We start from the raw sequence: 22,206 nt of genomic DNA, 5'->3' as shown, positions 1-22,206 counted from the left end.
AAAATATTTTGCTTGCATAGGCCGAAACATTATAATAATTGATATCAGTATTGCTATAATGATAGTTGGGGAATGTACACACAATACTCTTTTTTGGAGGGCCGAATAAACCCTTCCACTTTTTGAGGCTTATATTCAAAATCAAGTTTTATATTTCATTGGCGAAATTTCGAATTTGGCTTTGTCACAGAAAAATATTCAATTTATTTTCAGTACTACTCACTCACATTACGTTTAGTTCAGCCTCAATTCGGAACTGATTAAAACTTTTTGTATATAAAATTGAAATTTCTCATTTGACCATTTGTGGGACGTTATTCCACCACTTCTTTAAATACAAAACAATTGTTTTTTTTTTTTAAACAAATTATTGTTTACTGCCAGCAGGAATTTAAACCGTAGAATTTGTTTTGCAAACATTTTGTTACATTCAATTTTTTGTTTTCATTTTTCAAAAGCAAACAAAAGTAATTAAATTTCAAATGAAAATTAAACATTAGATGGAAAAGAATATTAAACCATTTAACCGCATTTTTATGACTTCATCCATACAATTTTTAAATGTTTTTAATAGTTCAATGAATTACTGAAGGGGTGCTGAAGATCAAATAAAATCCTTCAATTTTAGAAAATATATTTGTTTTAAATTTTAAAAGCCATAATATTGAATGAAACAAGTAACGAAAAATGGAAGAGGAGAAAATAAAATGAAAAAATATTTTTTTGTTCACCACGATCAATTTTATGAAAAGGATATTCACAACAGAAATTCGAAAAAAGAGTCATAAAATATTCAAAAACATATTAAAAATTCCCAGATGGTTTAATTTCTTTTATAGATTTTTTTTGCTGTTAAACTTAGTTGGCGGTTGCATATATATCAAGTGCGTTTGTTTAGTAAGGGTCATGATTTACAAGTATAGGGTCATGCACCCTATATGTGTAAATCATCTCATTTAAAATTATATTAAATGATATCAGCTCAAGATCAGAATAATTATAATCCCAATTTAAAAAAAAAAAAAAATCAACAAAATATCAAATATGGTATTTCGATGGTCAACAACATTTAAAATAATACAATGTGTATTTCTAATATTGGCTATAGAATTGTATCTATGAGGTGATTGGCAACCTTTTCCATATAAGATGTACAGTTTCGTATAAACATTTTTAATTCGTACAAACAATGAGTCTACTAAGCATATGTATTAAAAATTATACTTTAAATTACTAAAGAGATGGTTTGTGAAAATGAATATCCGAAAAACGTGTTAGCTCGAAAATTAATCCGAAACTACGCGAAACAGCACGAAATACGATATTTTATCTAAGATTTTTTAAAAAATTGCCTACATTATTTGATAAAGTATATCTCAAAATTTTTTTTTGAAATTAATTAATAGAGTTAATAACTAACGAGAAGATAGCGCTAAATTACAAGGTACTGATCGAAAAATCTTGAAGAGCCCTTTGAACTGAGATCGCCGAAGTCTTAAGGATCATTTTTGTTGAACATTTTTAGTAGAACTTTAAATGTCTTAATATACATAGGTATAGTTTCTACTCTCAGAAATATTGCTACGATATAGTTTTGATCCATAATATCAAATATTCTAGAATAACTAAATTATTCGAAATTTTGATGAACTTATCGAACTCTGACATTAAAATATGAAAGGATATTATATTATCCTACTAAATTATGTTGTATTATAAATACAAAATAATCAAATGAAAAAATACAATTTATGGTTTTGTCATTAAATAAAGGAAATATTTTTTTGTGTCAAATATAGGGAAATACAAACAGAAATACCATGTTTTCCTTTTATTTTTGTATATGCATGAGGGTTTATTCAGTTTAAACAAAATTATCTCTTAGTATGCAATACACATCTTAACTTCAAACTATTTGCTTGCGGTTTTTATCATGAAACATGTGTTTGTATTTAATATTAAAATATCCGGAAACAATAATATTATCCTGACCACCAAAAAAAATTATTTTTTTGTGTTAAATTTTAAGTATAATTTTATGATCGGATAAAACTGATGTTTTGATTAAAGATTTTTAATTAATGATAAAAATTGGATATTGTTTTTTTGTTAGTGAATCAATCCTTGGAATAAAAATGGAAGGATTATATTATATAGTGTGTTCGTGAACAATAAATTTTATAATCCGATCAATGATTAAAAATTTCAACAGCATTTATTTGAATATCAAATGCGGGTCTCTCCAATAAATTATAATTTGGAGGCGTTTTTAATTTTCCTTTTTGACGCTCTTCAAATAAGAAGGAAACTATGTATGTATAGTAGGTATCCTTGTATATAAATATTTTTGGTCGCGGACAATTTATGAAGTGTTAAAAATAAATTAGAATTTTCATATATTTTTTTTTGTGCTCTTGGTTTAATATTATTTAACATAAAAAATTAAATTAACATTAATGGGTGAGATTAACATTCTCGCTTATTAAAAATATCCTTGAAATAGATTTACGTATACATATTTTAACAGATTAATTTATTTGCCTTGAAATTTTTTGTTTAATTAAAATTCTGTCATATTTTTTTAATGGCACCTACATACATATACAATATTATAATATAAACATTAATATGAATTCAAATTGAAACACCTGAGATTCCGGGTTTTTACTAAGAAAATATGAAAAAAAGAAGAAATCTTAGAAAACCACCATGATTATTGCATTAAAATAACACTTTGTACAAATTACTTCTAATTTCTTTATATATTCTATGGGTTTAGTAGTCTGGGCGTCCAACCAGAGAGGTGAAATAGAAGGTATTTTGGCTCCAGTTCAGGAAGAAACTTTCTTTAATCGTTTAATGTTAAAAATTTACTGATTTAAGACTCGTTCCTTTAACCATGCTATACATCCGTTATGCGATTATACTAAGAAAAATTCTTTCTTTAAACAATTCATCAAATCAATATTGCTGTATGGAAGATGTTTTTGCATCAAAAATATTAAGCAGTAAAATTTTTATTTAACATCTGACATACGTTGTTTCTTATAAGGAAAAACTCTAATATCTCAGCCAACATCTTTGGTTCTGTAGATTCCGTAATTGGTAATGGAAAATTTTGCACGATCCTCATTTGCGAATTGGATTCCAACTTGAAAATTTCTTAGAAACATGTGTTATTTTTGAAATGTTTGCATTTTAAAATGTTAATAGAAATGTCTTGCAACAAATTCACAAACAAAAATGCTTCTTTTTGGGTACTTATTATAAAATTGCACATAATTGCAAGTAACACAATTTCCAAGTCATAAAATTTAAAAATGAAAACAAAATTAATATTTCAATATTGTTCTTCGATTTCAAAAGACTCTTTAAACACTCATTATAATCAAAATTTGTGTCACTATCAAAAACTTTATCCATTTTATCAAAAATCTCTTGAAAAAATGTGATCTTACCCCATTAAAAGTAAGTGTAATTTTTTTTTCTTGTTGAAAATCATTTAAAATAATATTTTTATTTCGCTTTGAAAATAAATCATAACGAAAGAAAATTTTATAGTTTTTTGCATTTTTTATAGTAATAAAATAACACTATTTTCTATACAATTGCTAAAGAGCAGAGGAGCCACTCAAATATATGAGTTCTTTTAAAAGGAGTGGCTAAAAATGAATGACATATTTTTAAGTGAAATAAAAAAATTTCATTTTTATTGTATTTTACAAGAAAAAATTCTTTTTAATTTGCCATTTGAAATTGCAATTCAAGAAAAAAAGGGTCACAATTTTGTAGATTAAATTTTTTTAAAAATCTTACAAATTGTAATTAGAGAACATTTAAAAGTGTTAAAATATCAAAAATATAATAAAATTTTTAAATTTATTGCAAGAATCTTATAATATTTTCCAAGAATTTTTTAAACTTCTTTTATTACCATTCAGAGAAACTGCAGAATTGTAATAAATCGTGGGTTGATTTTTAATTTTCAATTCACTGTTTTGCTCTATTTCGTCCCCTCATACCTTCTACAAATAGTGTAGAAGCTTTCTGTTGGCTTATAAATTGTAACACAAAATTAAATTACCATTATTTGTTCTTTGACCGCGAGATAAAAACTGCTTGTTAATTTTTTACTTGTTGTCTTTTAATTTAACAGAAGAATAGATCTTCAAGGATGTAAAATGGTAAAAAGAAAAAAATATTCATTTCAAATATTCTGAAAAGCATTTGAATTTTTAGAACCGAATTGCAACGAAAATCGTGATTCTTCAAATTAGCAAATCCAATTTTTTCTTTTGTTGATTTTCTTCTCTGAAAGATAAAATTACTTTTAAAGTTAACAAGTTATGATTCATTAAATGCTTCTCACATCTATACATATAAATTTAATCATAGAGTTAGTTTATAGAATCAAAATGAACCACTTCTTGAAGGGCTTCTTAAATTCTGTAACATTAGATGCACAATAGAATCAATAAAGAGAATTTTGAACAAAAGATTTGTAATGAGAATATTTTTCTTTTCGAGTTTTTTTTGTATTAAATTTATAATTTTTAATGCCGGTCCATTGAGCTGCTGTTACAGTGAAGAGTGAAAAGAGAATAGAAGGAAAAAAGTTTATAAATTATCATCTTTCAGTTGCACCTTCAAGTAAATCGAAAAGGTATAATTTTCACTTTTTCATTTCTATTGTTAAAATTTAACTGAGGGTTTTCTATAAAAATTAAACGAAAATCTTTATAATCTTTAATATACTTACAAAGATTCCCGTTTTAAACCCATTATTAATCTTTCATTGTCTTTTTTTTTTTGAACCACTATGTTAAAATATGAATAATATTCAATTATGAATTAAAATATGACGTAATATTAAAGGAAGATATAGGTTCTTCGACGCAAGGCTTTCAAGTTCTAATTCTTGATTTCGGCGAAATTAAGAAATGCACTTGGAAGCAATGCGACGGTTAAAATTTTATTTTAATCTTGCCGATGTTCTTTTACACTTTTTGATCGGTGTTTTTGAAAATCCGATCGGAGATATAAACGGCAACTTATATAGAGTAAAAAATAAAACGGTTTGTAACTGTAAGTGGAAGTACAATAACGTGAGAGAATCAGTCTTCTTTGTAGATCGACTATACAAGTTTTGGGAGAAGCAAAAATATTTGACTATATTATATCACTTTAGATGGCAGGCTGTTTTATATATAGATTCTTGATTACGTGTTCGAAGATAAGAGAGAAGAGTATGGTTAGTGTAGTTAATGTAACCCTGTTTTCACTAAGTAATTATTGGGGAATGGGGCAAATTAGTATGTTGATCCGAGCTTCTTGATATTCCGTTTTACTTTACAAACTACCTACAGCAGATATCGCTCTATAACTAGCTCGTTTTGTACGAAGAACTTAAATGTTGCTCTATTTAACCTGCGAATACAGATGTTCTAGCTACCTGATATTGGCAGGTCTATGCGATATTATTTTAATTGAATGGACTATAACTTTTCAATTGGCATTTTCTGTTTTCATCTCATACAGCACCATATGAGTTCAGTTCAGAATTAGCTTCGATTCATTGAATAAAATTTAATACTGCTATGCACGTAATTCCAAAATAATGTACTCTACACTGAATACGGTTCCCACTCAATCCTTGAACCAGATCTTTTATTTAACTATTACTTAAAGTCAAACTGAATTCAACCTGTTTAAAGTTATTTTCGTTCGGTGTTCTGAGAAAATTAAGTAAGATAGAAACATTTAATTATACCCCTAAAAAGAAATCAAAATTTTTTTGTCTATTGCATAACTACGTAACACAATGTTTTTGGAATCACAATTTTTTTTCCATTCAATTTAAATTTTTCTATTTTTATACAATAATTTTACAATTCAATCAAATTATTTTCAATATCAAACGTTTTTTTTAAATTTGAATCAATTAAGTTTTTGATTGATAACTTTGATTTATTTATTTATTCTTTTGTCTTGCCCATCAAATATTTCGTTTTTGTTTTGTTATTTCAATTATTTGGGAAAAAATAACCGATATGAACCTTATACAAATATATTTTGTAAAACATTGATATTTTCAAATTTAAATTTCTGATGGTCGTGACCAATTTAATTAAAATGATCTACTATGAGTATTAAGAGAAAACCTTTGATTCAATTAAATTTTTCCTATACATATGAATATTTTTTTTTGTTCTGTCTAGTTTTACAATGAACAGCCATGTATTCTAATGATCTCTTGGCAAATTACAATGATTCACAAATTAACGAAGCAATTCCATTTTCTACTCTATCAATGCATAACAATGCATAACAATTGGTTATATAAAAAAGTTCAAAGATAGTTGAGGTGTTATAAGCTTCACGTTTATTGTCTTTTGAATGTTGTCATTTTTAGGATGCAAATGTAGCGAAAACTGCTATGTCAGCACAAAAACTGCAATAACAAAATAAATATTCGTTGACAAACTAAATTGGAGTAAAGTGTTAAGACTGAGTGTCGTACAATTACATATGTATTATAATTTTTGTTAAATTTGAATAGCTGGACGAGGACCAATCTCCATAGCACCGTTAGTATCGTCTACCTATAAATTGGAATGGAAAAATTTGGCTGTATAAATTTGTACAACTCTTTATATGATACTTCATATTTAACTTTCCGCTCTTTATTTCATATTCTCTTTTGATTTTTCGCTAAAATGTTTAACTCTCTTGTTTTTGACTTCGTAAAAATAATTAGAAATTTAAAAGAGTATGTATGCATTAAGTGTTTACAAACTGCTCAGCTCTTCTCTTATGTTTCTAGCAAGTCGCAACCTCTCTCTTCTTTAAAAATAAAATATATTTGTAGAAAAAAAGATGTGAGAAGACCAAAGTAAATGCTGTGCATTCACTCAACGAATACACGTGTAAACAAACCCATTATGTGCTCTTCAATTACATGAGTGTATAAACACATACATACATAACATATAATTACAATTTAATATATATGAAAAAAAAACTTTTATAGAAATATTACAGTTTTATGACAAATATAATACTTTAATAATTATAATCAAAACAATTTATTATTGTTTTTCAAAAATTCTTGTAATAAAAATCAAAATATTTTCTTACTTGAAATTCCAATAATTATTCAACAATATTTTTCAACCAAACGTACATACATCTTATTCTTTTACAATAAATTCATGTTCAAGTCGAACATATAAAATTTGTATACAAAATTGTTTCTGACAATACAAAAGTGAACAATTGTGAATTAAAATGAGAAATAAAATTTTCCCGGTTTGTTAAAATTGCATTTGTTAATATTATAAATGGCAATTGCTAATTTTGTAGAATTATATTCGAGTAGTGTGACAATTTCAAATGACAACACTAATGACAGACAATTCTTTGAAAATTGAAGTTTATCTAAGGTAATAACTGAATTAACAATATAATAGAATAATACTATATAACAGTTATAACCTCTAACTTAGAGACATCATAACGTCTAGTTGTACATAACACTATACTACAAACATATCGAGAAATTACTCATAATTTTTCCAATATATAATTTAAAAAATATTTATTAAATTGAAGAGTTATAGCTATTTTATAATAGTTTCAATTTATGTCTTTTAAATCTTTATAGCTTGTAAATTGTAAAAATACTTTCATATATACAAAGAAGAGTTTAATTTAATAAAATGATGAATCTCTCTACTACACACTTATTCATAATAATCGATTGAGATATGAAGAAGAAAGATAAAGTATTTGCTTTTTAATAGGATGATAAATTCAATTGTCTATTAGAGTTGTGGAAAAGAATTTAAAGATAAAACAAAAAACTTGATGTACTTGAAAATATTAGAAAAATTAACAATTAAAAAATATGAAAGAAATTATAATTTTTTGAAAATTTTTATATATAAATTGATGCTTGCGTAGAGCGCAAGCTAACAAAATATTTTAATCATATTTATAATTGGAATCTTTTAGACAATTAAATTTTATAATTATTAATCATAAATGATGTACAATTAAAAAAATTTCTGTTTTATTTTATTATTTATGAATTAAAATATAGAAAATAAACAATTTTTAATGTTAAGATCAAATACCTTTAATAACAATTTAAATTGTTTTGAAAACAATTTGTAATTGTTCAATCAATACATTTCTTTGTGTTTTAATATCAATTATTAAATTCATTTTATACACTCATATTATTCCATCATTTCCGCGAATTGAGCAAACTTTAAAGCATTGTATTTAATGAGAAACACGATTGTCGTCTTCTTAACCTATGTCAATGAACTTCATTCAAATAATAATGAGTGTTCAATATTAATTGCTATTATTTCGATAATTATTCTCTTAATAATTTTTTAATAATGTCTGAATTTCTTCTATATGTATACTTAATAATTCATTATTATTTTGTCTGAAACTCAAAAACATTGATGTATATTTAAAATTAGGTAAACAACTGTAATGTTTAAACTAAACGTTATTCAATTAAATTTAATATTGTCATTCATTTGTGATATTGTTAATACCTTTGAGCTACAATTAATAGCAAATTTTGAAAAAATTTTAATTACAAATAATTTAATTGTTAAGATTAAAACAAGACACATTCTGACATTCATTTTAAGGAAATTTCATATTTGTAGGCGTGTAATCTTTTTAAGAAAATTGCATATTTCTAGGCGCATACTCTTAATAATAAAACTTTATGTATATGAGGGTTATTAACGGAATTACTTTGAAATATCTTGTAAAATGTTAAATTTTCCATGTAAACTTGTCTAATTTTAAGATTTTTAAATTTCACGTACAATATTAAGACTTCAACAACTAATTTCTATGCTAAATATGAAAACAAAAAATTTGCATAAACCTTCCGAAAATAAACCTTCTTGAATTCAATTTAATTTTCAAAAATTTTACTCATTTTCAATATAAGAATTAGAAATATTACAATTCTTTATTTAAATTTAACTTTCAAAATTACAAAATATTCATTAAGTTTTAAATAAAGTAAAAAAAAAAAAACATTATTTACATTTCTCTTAATTATTTAATGAAGCAAATTAAAAAAACACACAAACATTTTTTCTACCCCATTTTATTTTATTATTGTATACGGAAATTAATTTAAATGTCACACAAATGTCAATTTTTTTTTCTTCTTTTTTTATTTTTTTTTTTAAATCACAACCTAATTAAAGTCAACTTTATTTGAAAATGACAAAAACAGGAAGTTTTTTTTTATATTTTTTTTTTTTTGTGTTATTTTGCAAACCATCATTTTCACCATTTTCCTTGCGATGACAGAACAAATAAAGAATGTTAAAAAAGTTCAATCAGAAAAAAATAAAGCACAGTTACACTTTTATATTCATACACTTGCTGATATTTACATACATACATACATATATTACGTACATACACCAATAAATTCAAATTTAAAAAAAAACACATTTACCAAATTTTTCATTCCACCACTACCGGCACCATCACTACACTTGGTACATTTAAATCTAACTATATTTATAGAGACACCATTTAATTCGTACACCTTTTCTATATATTCTTAGTTATTAACATCGTTACGTTGTTGTTTTTTTTTGTGTGTATGTATATGAAAACTTTACGTTGTATATTTTGTTGATGACAGCTAATTTGATTTATTATGAGCATTATAAAAAGTTTTTTGTCTTCGTCCTTTTTTTTTTTTCTTTTCTTACATTTTGTCACCATTTTAATTTTATTCTTTTGTTTTATGTATTTTTGGATTTTAATTAATTTAAAAATAAAAATACCGAAAAAGAATTAAAATAAAATGATATCAACGCTGATGTTTTAGGATGTTCGTGCTTAAGGATTTAAAGAATGAACCAAAACAGAATTATCAACAAAAAAAAAATTAATTTGGATATTGTGATTCGTGATTTAAAATACTTCTCAGTGTATTGGCACTTATTGGAAAATAAAGAAAATTTCATTCAAAAAAAGAGCATTGAAGTAATAAGTCTCTTTTCTACTACCGTCCCAAAATAAAACTTGAAAATACTGAATATATTAGATTCTGAAGTGGGAACTGAAATTGGATTTTAGTGATTAATTTGTCTTGGTACTTGATGAACTTTTACATTCAATTCATATAGCTATTTGAAATGTTACAGTTTCCAAATCAAAAACAATTTGTAAGCTACACCAACAGAAAAATTTCTCCGATCATTAAAAATCGTAAGCAAATATTATGTTTGTTACCTAATCCATTAAATTAACCGTTATCTTAAGCTAATTTTTCGTTATTTTTTAAAGTAATTGCTGTTCTAGATGGCAACTCGGATTTCTTTTAAATTTATTGCTAGCTTAATTATAGCAAAATTTTTTTTTGATATAAGATAGAGATTATATAGAGACATCTCTAAAATAAAAATATTGATATATAAGATTTTAAATAGAACGTTGCCTACTTGGCGAACATATCAGAAATGTCAGCTGCTAAATATCAACCGTTGTTTTATAGAATCTGTCGTATTGAAGAAGTTAGTGACCCATATCACTTATTCTAATATCTTGGTCTAGCGGAGTCTCGCTTCTTTTGATATACATAACAAGTTTAACGTATATATATATATTAAGGGTGTCAGTCGATTTTTGAAAAATTCGAACTGATTCGAAATAAAGATAATGTGTAGTACTTACCTTGTTCAAGTCTGCCTTTAAGTGAGCCATGTTGATTTAGTTTAGCCGGACCAAGCATGTTCATAACGAGTAGATAATTACACCAAATTTATTCAATTTACATAAATGTTAAAATGACCTATGGGAGTAAATGCGAATGAATACTTTTCCCATTGGCCATTATATAATTGAAGGTAGTTAAAAGAATTTTATAATATGCCCTTTAAATGAACGCATATATTTAATATTATTGTACATGTATATGAGCCCAATCGAAATATTCTCAAAACCAAATATGAATAAGAATAAGCTATCATTTTATAAAATTTTTATAAAATTAATTTTATTTCAACTTTTATTCTAGCTTGAAACACTCATAACCTAAAATTTTATTAATTTCATTTTTTTTTCTTTTATTTTTACAGGTAAGTCGATGACTGCTCTGGAAAATTATTTAATCATAAAAAAATTAATTAGGTTGGGAGTAAGTACATGTTTTTATATAACAAAAAAAACAAAAAAGGATAAGTGGAAAATCATAGTGAGTGTGTGTGTGTTGGTTGTATTCGTTCCGAATATGAGATAAGAATAATCTCATTGAAAAATAAAACATTAAAATTATACAAAAAGAGAATAAAATAATATTATGTGTGTGAGTGGAAGGGAGGAAAAATATGAGAGACAAAAATGTCATGGAAATAAAAAAAAAAAGCACGATGTACTCCAGTTTGTTGAACGATAAAGATGAAGATTTTTAATATTTTTTTTTTTTTTTAAATTTTACAATTTTTTTTTATCTTTATTTGAATTTTGCTTATTCTTCCTTTGAATTTCTTCCTTAGAGGATCCTATATGTAGACTATTTCTTCGAAGTATAACAACAAATATTTTAAAAATGAAAAAAAAAAAATAAATTGTAAGAAAAAAATAGTGTCTATGATAGAAATTGAAGACAGGAAACGTTGACTTTATTCTATGATTAAAGGATATCTTTTTTTTTTTTTCTTTACACTTTTTGGTTTTCTTTTTAAAAGATAACAATATTTTATGTTTATTGTAGCAAAGGATCTTAAAGTAAATTACTTGACATATATCTTAATAATATCCTTATCGTATATATGTATATAAGAGAATTCTTGTAATACTCGTATGTATAAGGAAGGAAGAACAAAAGAGATGTTGTTCTGCTAACATGTTGTTTTCATTTTCGGAACTTTATATAAAGGAAAAACGTAAGCAATCAAATATTATTAAATCAGGAAAGAAAATACTATATGTTCAGGCCCGTAAATATTTTACAACATGGGAACGCATACGTACATTTGTACCACTAATATTCTTGAATATAAAATTCCTCTAAGAATACATAGAATATATGTGTGTTAGCTGGAAAGAGATAGCAAAAATGTTGTTTTTTTAGATTGATTGATATTTATATGTTTATTTGTGCAGGACTATACGTTTATCTTATGTTTTATCACTGAAATCATGTAGAAAAGTCATTTTTGTTTTTTTTTAATATGTAATTTTATTAATATTAATGATTGCAATACGATATTATTTAAGAAATATGTATTAGACATTACCGGGGCTATGGTGATTTTTATGATTTTCTATATACACAGATTGCAAGCCATAATGATAATTATATATATTAAAAAATATAATTTTGAAAAATTGAAGAAATTATTTCTTTAGTGAAATCGAATTTCAAAATTTTCATTAAAATTTTAAAGATTTTCAATAAATTTTCTTAATAATTCAAAATCATCACTCTCATTTAAAAGAAATGTACAATCATCTATTCTGGCGGCAACAATACTTTATAGCTACTTGTATGTCTGCAAACCAAAAATTTTTTTCGTTGTCCTTCACGTGTGTGTCCGGCTGGGGCCCCTCTCTTACTACTACTACTATTATCTATGACATTTTCGGTTTTTTGTACATGACTGCCCTTCATTTATTAGAAAAAATATTCAATGACAACCGCGTTAAATGCTCGTATACTTTTCTAAATAATGAATGTAAGAGTATAACAGTTTTTTTTCATATTTTTTACATGTTTTGCATTTCCTACGAAAATGTTCTGGAGTTCAAACTGGGTTGTCGTGGCATTTGACGTATAAACGATCACTTATTAGGAAAATTTAGGTAAAAATTCATTTGTGAGAATATAAAACACTATATCGTTCTCATAATGGGAAACTCATGAATTTGGAGAAGAAAATTGTAGCTTATCTGTTCTATTACAAAAAAACTGGAAAACTTATCAAAATTGCTATAATATTAGGTAGTTTTAGATAATTTTGCTGATTCCTGAATTGGTCAGTATTGGATATAAATGTTCTGGAAGGTATTTTATTTTGAAACACACGAGGGATTTTAAATGTCATTGCGATGCATTTGTGATGTAAAATTATCCCATTTTAATTGAACAACACATTTTCAGTTCAAAAACACTGAAAACTGAGAACTTAATTGACATTTTATTTGAATTCTAAATTAAAATTCTAATTAATATATTATTTATTTTTCAACCTTGAGTTGTTATTCAACTCAATTTGAATCAATTTAATTTAAATAAAAAATATACTTAACTACGTACTCATTATGTCTACACACACACATCCATATATAACAAATATTTTTTTAAACGGAACAAAACTCTTCAATCTTCACCAGTATTTTCTAAGTTCTAATTTATGTATTTTTTTTTTACAATCATAATATTATTTTACTACTCTCTTGCTTACTTCGCCTCCTCGTCATCAAGAAGTTTTTCAAGTAAAACACAAAATACAATTTTTTTTGCATCTTTTGTCGCAATTATTTTTTTTTACTTTAAAAAGAATAATTAAAAACAAAAAAATGAAATACTTTAAATGGATGAAAAATACTGAACAGATTTTCCCCTTAAAAAAAAATTTTATGTTTCGTTATTTCATTTTTTATAATTTCGCGACCAAACAAATTATTTTTCGCGCCAAATCAAGTCATAAAAATGTTCGCCGCTAGCGAAAACATACATTATTTTTGCCATTTTCTAATTTTTATATTTTTTTGATTTTCTTATTATAATTTTTGTTGTCTGTACTTTATATTTGTACGTTATTCCTGAAGTGCTCCAGCCAGACGCTCTATATACATATAATACAAAATACTAACTACTACTACTACTACTACTACTACTACCAAAGAAAAAATGAATAACACTATCTGTACATTTTCATATCATGTTTTAATTCTACACTAAAGGCTATTCATATAAAAATCATTTTTAATGTGCGGCTGTTTTTTTTTTTTTGTGAATCGAAAAGGCTCGCTTACTATGCCCGTTGTTGAAAGTTAAGAGACAAAAAAAACCAGAAAAATTGCAAAAAATTAAAAAAAAAAAATAGTGAGTGTCTGAAAAATGGTAGTGGTAATAATGATTTTATTATGTGATATGCCGAATAAATTCTGTTCTGTTCGGCTTTTTTTTTTCATTTTTGCATTTACTTAAAAAGTAGTAAAAATATCATTTGAAATCATAAAAGAACGAAAATGTTTATGCAAAGTAATTGAAGATTTTCGCAATTCGATATAAAGACAAAAAAAAAACAAAAACTACATTAAAAGAGAAGAAAAAACGAAGAATTAAATTGAAAAGTAAACATGATTCGCGATTAAAAACTACTAAAAATGATGGTTATTAAATGTTAAGAAGGAAGTGTGCGCGATAAAATAATATTTTGTCATTAGAATATTGCTCTATATACAACGTATATGCTAAAAAGGAGGGAAAGATAATGAAAAACAAAAATGAATTACTTTTTGCTCTCTTTGATTGTAGAGTTTTTTAAAATTTTCTTTTCAAAGCAAATTACATCAATTTATGTAGAAAGTACATTAATTTTTTCCTATTTATTTAGTAATTCAAGAAAAATATACTAAAGAAAACTCAGACGACATTTTATTTAATGATAGTGAACAGTTTTTTTGTAAATGTGTACAAATATTTATAATTTAAAAGCTGAAAATTGAAAAATTAAAATTTATACTCGAGAATTGTTCAAAACTCTCACTTAAAATGCTTTCTTATTGTCACATTAATTGTCAACTATGTGCTGAAGGTGACATACTTTAACGCTGCTTGATTTATGTTATACCTTAATAATTATTTTGATACACTTACATACATATATAGGTACTTATCTTATGTACGTACGTTTTAGAGATTCCACTCAATTTCTAAAAAAATATATGTGAACTTATTAGTGTGAAAATTGCAAATGTGTTCCTATTTCAACTTTGTATCCATCATAAATTTTTGCTTAAATCAGAATTTTCGGTTTCATTTATCTTTATATTTTTCATGTACTAAAAATTTTGTGCTGCACTGTAATATTATTTTGTGTCAAATGCCTATACAGAAATTGCATATTATATCGTAATTTATACTTTTTTTTTTTCAAGAAATTTATTTTGTAAGCCTTCAGCTAGATTCCTCATTTTACATCATCTCGCGTTTACAAGGACTCTAGAAAATATAGTTTATAGTTTCATACATAAATATAGTAAAAAAAAAAAAATAAAAAAAAAGAAGAATAGTAAAATGAGAATGCAAAAGAAAAAGAAAAAATGTATATGAAAAATTATACTTTGTTAACCCACGCCAATGGCAAATTATAACTGTTAATAATATTATGTGCAAAAAAAAGAGAATAAGAATACATTCAACCATAAGCAATTAATCCCTATCTCATTTTTCTTTATGTACCATTTATAAACTCTTATTCTGACATTTCACTTCTCTTTTACTAAAATTATGACTATTATCGCCGGAAATAAGTTGTCTTTTTTATATAGAAAATATTCTCTAGGCATATTTTTTTTTTAGTTTTTACTAAATAAACACAAAGAAAAATTTTGTGCTCGATAAATTATTAATTTAGAGGGGATTTATAAGAAATCGGAAGCTGTTTTTTGCAATCGATAAATAGTTTAATGTGGCAATATTGTACTTTAATATAAAAGTTCTAATGTCATAATTAAATAGGCTGTAATTTTAATCTACGAAAGGGAAAGTTGGGTTAAATTTAAAATTGAAAAAAATTTTTGAGCTAGTCAACTAAGGTTATAAAAAATTTCCTATATTCAAAACTGTCTTTCTGTACTTGACACGCCATGTGACTGATATTGTAGATTTGTACTGCGACCACGTATAAGGATCTATTGTGCGCCACCATCCGAGTGCGGGGCATGCCCTACAACACACGCTCGAGACCCACCCTCCTGATGAACTCAAGCAACTTGTGAGGACCAGAAGACCGTAACTTCGCCACCGTTAGAGCAAAGCCTCCCAGCACTCCCCCCTCCTACGAGCAAGAACATCACACTCCCCCAGGATGTGATTGATATAATCCAACTTATTTTATTGCTTCCTTATACTTATTTATTGCTTTCAAAAATTTGCTCAATTAACACAATTTAATTTATTCATAAATCTGACTAACTTGAAAAAGAAATAAAAAAATCAACAATGTCACCATTTCTCATTTTATACTTTGCCAATTATCATCTTATACGACGATATCGTATCATCAATATTTCAAAAACTATTGAGAAGTTGTCACCGTATATAAAAAGATGAACTATATATGAATTAAATTTATTGCTGAACAATGAACGTATAATTTGGGAATTATAATTGAACGTAATTAACAACATAATAATTATTGTTATGACAGTGTTATTGTGATGACAGTAAAATGATAATACATTGTATTATATCGTAAAGGTACAATAATATAAGAACAAAAGTTTTTCATTTTTATTTGATGTTTGATAGATTTTTGTTGATGTCAATTAAAAATTTTTTTGACGTCTAACGAAATTGAGATTTCTCCTTTTCTCTTACAGATTTTTTTCTGTAAGAAATTTTTTACTTTAATTTAAATTTCAAAGGATGTATTAATAGTGAAAAAAATTGTTGACAGAAAAAGATTACAGGACAAAACAAAATCGAAAGAGCGTTTTCTCATTATTTTTACAGATTTGAGCGGAAATTTTTAATACCAATATGATTTGGGTTTTATGCCATATAAATAAGGTCAATGATATAATATCATATCCATATTTAATAATTAACTGCTAGAGAAGATTTCAAGATTTAAAAATCATTTACATAATTGGATAATATCAACGTAGAAAAAGGTAAAACATTACCTATATATAATACGAAAATTACTCTACGGACGATGGGGTTATTTTTTTTAAGGATATTAATAATTTTTGGTTTTATGATATATGTGTGAAATTTTTATTGTGTATATACTACAGATGAAACTGTACATTAATCTCAGCCATATGTTCCGGATATTTAAGATAATATGTCATAAATTATAATTGATGGAATCGTTATACACACACATACTTTCATAGCAATCAATCATTTATTGATCTTAAATTTTAAAAATTATTACATTGTCTCATATTGATTAACATACTTATTTCTCAACAAATTTGAGCTGATTTGCTATAAATCAGCTGACTTTATTTTTAAACAGATTAAAATAAACAAATATTTTTTCGACCGGCAGCTTTTTTAAACCACCTATATTTGAATATTTTTTATGTATTGTAAAAACAAAGTCTGTGCAACCAGAGTACAAAACTCAAAGCTGAAGAATAGAATTCAAAGAGTCAGGTCGGAGAGTCGTACTTGAAACCTGAATAAGAGTTGAAGAGTTGAAGTTGAGCAGTCGAAGACTCGAATATGAAAAATCAGGTGAGGTGTTAAAGTGTCGCAGTCGAAAAGTAGGAGAGTCCAAACCCCAATTTGATATAGGATCTGAGACATTTTAACCATTTAAGAATTTGAGTCTGTTATTTATTGCACATATATGCATATATATATACGGATATATGTGCATATTTGTACAAATAAAATGCATAAAGAAATTAAAAAGAACATTTAATATTTCGAACAGTTAGAACAAAAAAAAAACGAGATGACCATAAAAAAATTTATTCAAATTTTTGAAAGAATCATTTCAAATCTACATCTAATTAATACAAAAAGCTATGCCATATAAAAAGATATATTTATGATTATAAATATTAAACACAATACTACATACATATTTCAATTGCTGCCATTCCAAATATTTGTATGAAAAATATTATTAGCTACCTAAATGAAAAAATAATTAATCGAGCTAAATGTGCTGTGAATTTATGTATGCAATTATTCAATTAACGAAATCTGCAATTATTGTGTGATTAACGTGATACTGGCGTTGAATATGCGGACTCAAATGTTATTTTCAATTTAATTTTAATTTTACATTCATAATGATGTATATGGAAAAGGTGTATTGAAAAAAATCATTAAAAACAGATTTCTATTATACACACATACGTAAAATGTACATATTGTGTACACTGTGTGGGTACTTATGTATTATACATATAAAGAAATAATTCGATTAATTACCGTTTTATAAATGGTAAAATCATTAAAATCATTCCTTTAGAAAATCAAAATTTTAACACATATTATATTTCAATTTAAATTGTTATACTCGTATTCACGTTTTAAATGGTTTTTATTTTAATTTTTTTTTTGTGTTATATTCATGTCATTAATATTTTAACACGTCTCATTTGAGTTTCTTGCCCTGAAAATAAATTTAGCGTAAAATTTTCGTGAAAAAATTTTTGATTTCTTTTTCATATACATAGTATTATATGAAAGTATATATATTTATGTGTGTACCATATAGGATTGAACTTATATATTTATTATATTAATTAAAATATGTGCGACCGGACACGTATTATATTGGTGACAGAATAAAATGTTGCAATCAACAATATTTTTTCTCTTTTTTTTTTCAGTATTATTGCAAAATCAAAACAATTACTATCGTGCCATATGAAAATTTATTCATTTAGGGCAACACTATTTTCTTATTGGTTTTTGTATTATGACTTTTGAATTTTTTTGCATTATTTGTTTTGACTTGTATTGAATTATTGTTAAAAATTTCCGGTCATGTTAAAAAATTTTATATTTGGATATCAAATTGTAATAATAATGATGTCATTGTTAAGTATATTGTATAAGTATATAAAATTACAAAATGAATATGTAAATATCGTTTAGTATTTTAATATTGATTCGAAAAGAGTTTAAAGTTGTGTTGATTTTTCAGGAAAGATTGAAAAAAAAAAACGTTAAAATGAATTGGTTTAATAAAAATTGAAAAAAATTTAAAGAAAATTTAATTTTTAATTAAAAACAAGCAAGGAAGTTTATTATTGGTTTTTTGCCACTCTGTTTGGCACTATTATAATTTATTAAAAATCGTTCTTAGTAGCTGATATCTCGAAAAATTGTCCAGCACAACTTGTGCAAATTTCGGAAATCTATTTTAAGCCGATTTTTCACCATTCCACTTAGTGAAATTTATGCACCAATATAAATGCGACAGAGGCTATATGAAGGTATAAATTCCAATGAACTAATCTTGTTCATCCTCATTACCAATTTGCACACTGTAAGAACCAGTTTCTACAACCAATTCTGCTCAATCTCAATTCCGATATGTGTACAGCAAAAATATCAAACTATGCTAAATGACCGCTTCAGCAAAAGAGGAACGGACAGACATATAGATCGACTTAGAATTCAATTCTGAGCAAGAATATATGTATGTATATATAATTTATGAATCTGACCATTGGTGCAGTGGTTATGGCACCGGTCCTTTAACTTAAGGGTCTCGGGTTCAAACCCCGGTCAGGTCACTATAAAAATTATATTCAATAGTATTATAACTTAATATACAATACTAATAAAAATATTATACAAGTAATTTTCAAATATTCCTAATATTCGATATTAAAAAAAAACTAAGAAAAATAAATAGTAAATATTAATAACCTCAAATAATTAATATATAAATAAAAACTACGGCAGGCTAGTCACCTACCTAGTTAAACCCTATGACGCTATGAAACTAGTGCATGAGAAATCATGCACTAGTCCTATGCTCCTTCTAGGAGTGAACAAAGGAAAAAAAAAAAAAAAAAAATATATAATTTATGAGGTCGCAAATATTTGCTTCTTGGTGTTACGCGCGTTGTAGTAAATTAAATAAATTTTTGTAAAGCATATGATGGTATAAAAAAATAGCATTAAATGGAAAAATCGAGAACTGTTGCATCAGTTTCTAACAATATTTGATAAATTTAAGATTCATTGTTCTGTTTGCTTTTAGCAGTTTTTCTCGCTTTTGTTTCGTATTAAATAGTTTATTGAGCCGACGATAAACTTTCTTGATGTTTGCACCCCCTGATGAACTCAAATATATTTTGCCGGGAAATTTCTAATTTATTGATATATTATTTATTTTTCACGAACACTATGATAAAGTACTAACTGTAATGCAAACCAGTAATTTTAATAATCAAATTTCTAAAATTATCATAGTTTAATAATACTTACACTAGAATAATTTCTTTTTTTAACTTTGAAGTAAATTACATATCTGCGTCCTTGTATTAAATGCACTTATGTGAACTAAATTTTTTCAAAAAATAGGATTTTTTCAAAAGAATAATTGTGTTATAACACAAAAAAATCCGCTAAATATTCAAAATTCATTTGAAATTAACTTCGGATACATTAGTATCACTGAACCATTAAAAATATTTCTGATATATGTACGTCAAAAATGTCTTTTTTACAGAATTAATTTTGTGCTAATGACTATCTGTGATGCAAAACTTTCCACTTCAATATATAACATGATCAAAATATGAGTATGCAAAAATTTATAATCATTAAATGAGTATGGGTCCGTTCGTTCTGTTATTCTACAATAAAATTTATTACATGAGAATAAAATTTCATTATAACAGAAAAAAAAATTATTTTCATTTTATTCATTTCGCATCATCGTGGCGTTTATTATCGGCATAACATGGAAGACCTCTAACTGAGATCTTTTACTATACATATAAAATATTCCTTATGTCTTCCCTGTTTTTTTATTGCAAAAAAAAAGAAGCAGAGAAAGAAATACATTATTTTAAAATTCTTCCAGAATTTGACCTAAATTTAAAAATTATATTTTTTTTTTTTCACTTGCTTTCAATAAAATTTCATTAAGAAATGAAAAATATTCTGTTTTAACTGGTGCTTACACATCACATGATCTTCTTCCCTTCTAAAACACCCATTTTTGCAATCATATAATATTTTTATGTAAAATATGAAAAAAAAACGTATATATAATTTTTTATAACCACATAATATTCTTTGATATATATACAAAGTAAATTAGAATAATATTAATGTTTATGTAAGCATAAGAGTATTTGCGCTCCATATACACATTTTATGTGAAGTAGTCATTCATTTTTAAATAAAAAAGAGTTCAATATATTATAGAAACTATGCGTTCAATAGAATAATATAATTTATGCTTACCTCTGTAGTCTTTTGATGAGGTTTTAAAGGTAAAAAGAATATTGAATAGTTCGAAATAAATTTAGTTTTCATGCAAAAACTCGAATATGCTCGTCTATTCGCAACTCAAGCCATAATTTTACATAACCACACACTACTTCTAAGACAACACTGTAAATGTAATATGAGGAAACTTTAAAGAATCGTCTGCTTTAATTACTAATTCATATTTATTACCTTTTTTTAGCATTTTGTTAACAGAGATAGAGTGATTTTAAGTGTTTTTTATGATCACTGGGAATTTCGTAAAATATCGCAAATTTGCGTAAGAAACTGGGAAAACATATGTTTGTCGCAAAGATTTGAGTCTTTTGAAAAAGAAATTCAAAAAAAAAGAGAGTTTTTTGATCAAAATGAGTTTAAAAAACTAGTCTGTCTTTCAAATCTATTCTGTTCTTTTACTTTGCTATCATTTTACCCTGATTTTTTGAATTTTCATTTAAAATATTTATCATTACTATTGAAATCTTATAAATTTTTGTGAAAGAAAACGTTCGCATACTACTTTATTTTTGGAAAATTAGAGAATTCGATCAAAACTGTTATATATGTATGTAATTTGACTTCCTTTATTCTAACAAATCTCTTAGTAAATTTTTTTGCTACAGAAATATAAGAGTACACATTTATTATTCAAGTATAAAACGGTAACACTTATTGAGATTTCATTTTTAACCACTTATTATGTTGCAATATTTTAGAAGCACCTATATTTCCTTAAAAAATTATCTTTTATTAAAAAAAAATATTTTTTAAAAGCAAAAATATACAATTTTTTTTATCAAAAAATTTATTACCCTTAATTCTAAATTATAAAAACAATAAAGTTGGGTCAAACCAATGGTTTGTATTGTAGCACTTTTCCCTTCAACAAGTGAAAATTCTGCTTTTAAATACAGTCTATGCATACCCATCACACTATTAAAACTATTTTCATTCATATATAAAACTATTTCTAGGATTGCCTATATTTA

General features: G+C 25.4%; 1 long non-coding RNA gene across 1 annotated transcript in view; it reads left to right on the top strand.

Annotated features, from left to right (window-relative positions):
• Positions 1 to 13,899, top strand: part of LOC129606625 (uncharacterized) — a 104,023-nt gene extending 90,124 nt beyond the window's left edge. Inside the window, exon 3 of the long non-coding RNA XR_008696770.1 lies at positions 11,139 to 13,899. This is a non-coding gene — a long non-coding RNA (uncharacterized LOC129606625). The remainder of the gene's footprint in view (positions 1 to 11,138) is intronic.
• Positions 13,900 to 22,206: the final 8,307 nt, after the last annotated feature.

The sequence above is a fragment of the Condylostylus longicornis genome, unplaced genomic scaffold (genome assembly GCF_029603195.1).
Source record: "Condylostylus longicornis isolate FDR11 unplaced genomic scaffold, ASM2960319v2 ptg000020l, whole genome shotgun sequence".
NCBI classification, from domain to species: domain Eukaryota; kingdom Metazoa; phylum Arthropoda; class Insecta; order Diptera; family Dolichopodidae; genus Condylostylus; species Condylostylus longicornis.
The sequence above is the reverse complement of the archived record's forward strand: the minus strand, read 5'-3'. Positions and strand labels throughout refer to the sequence as shown.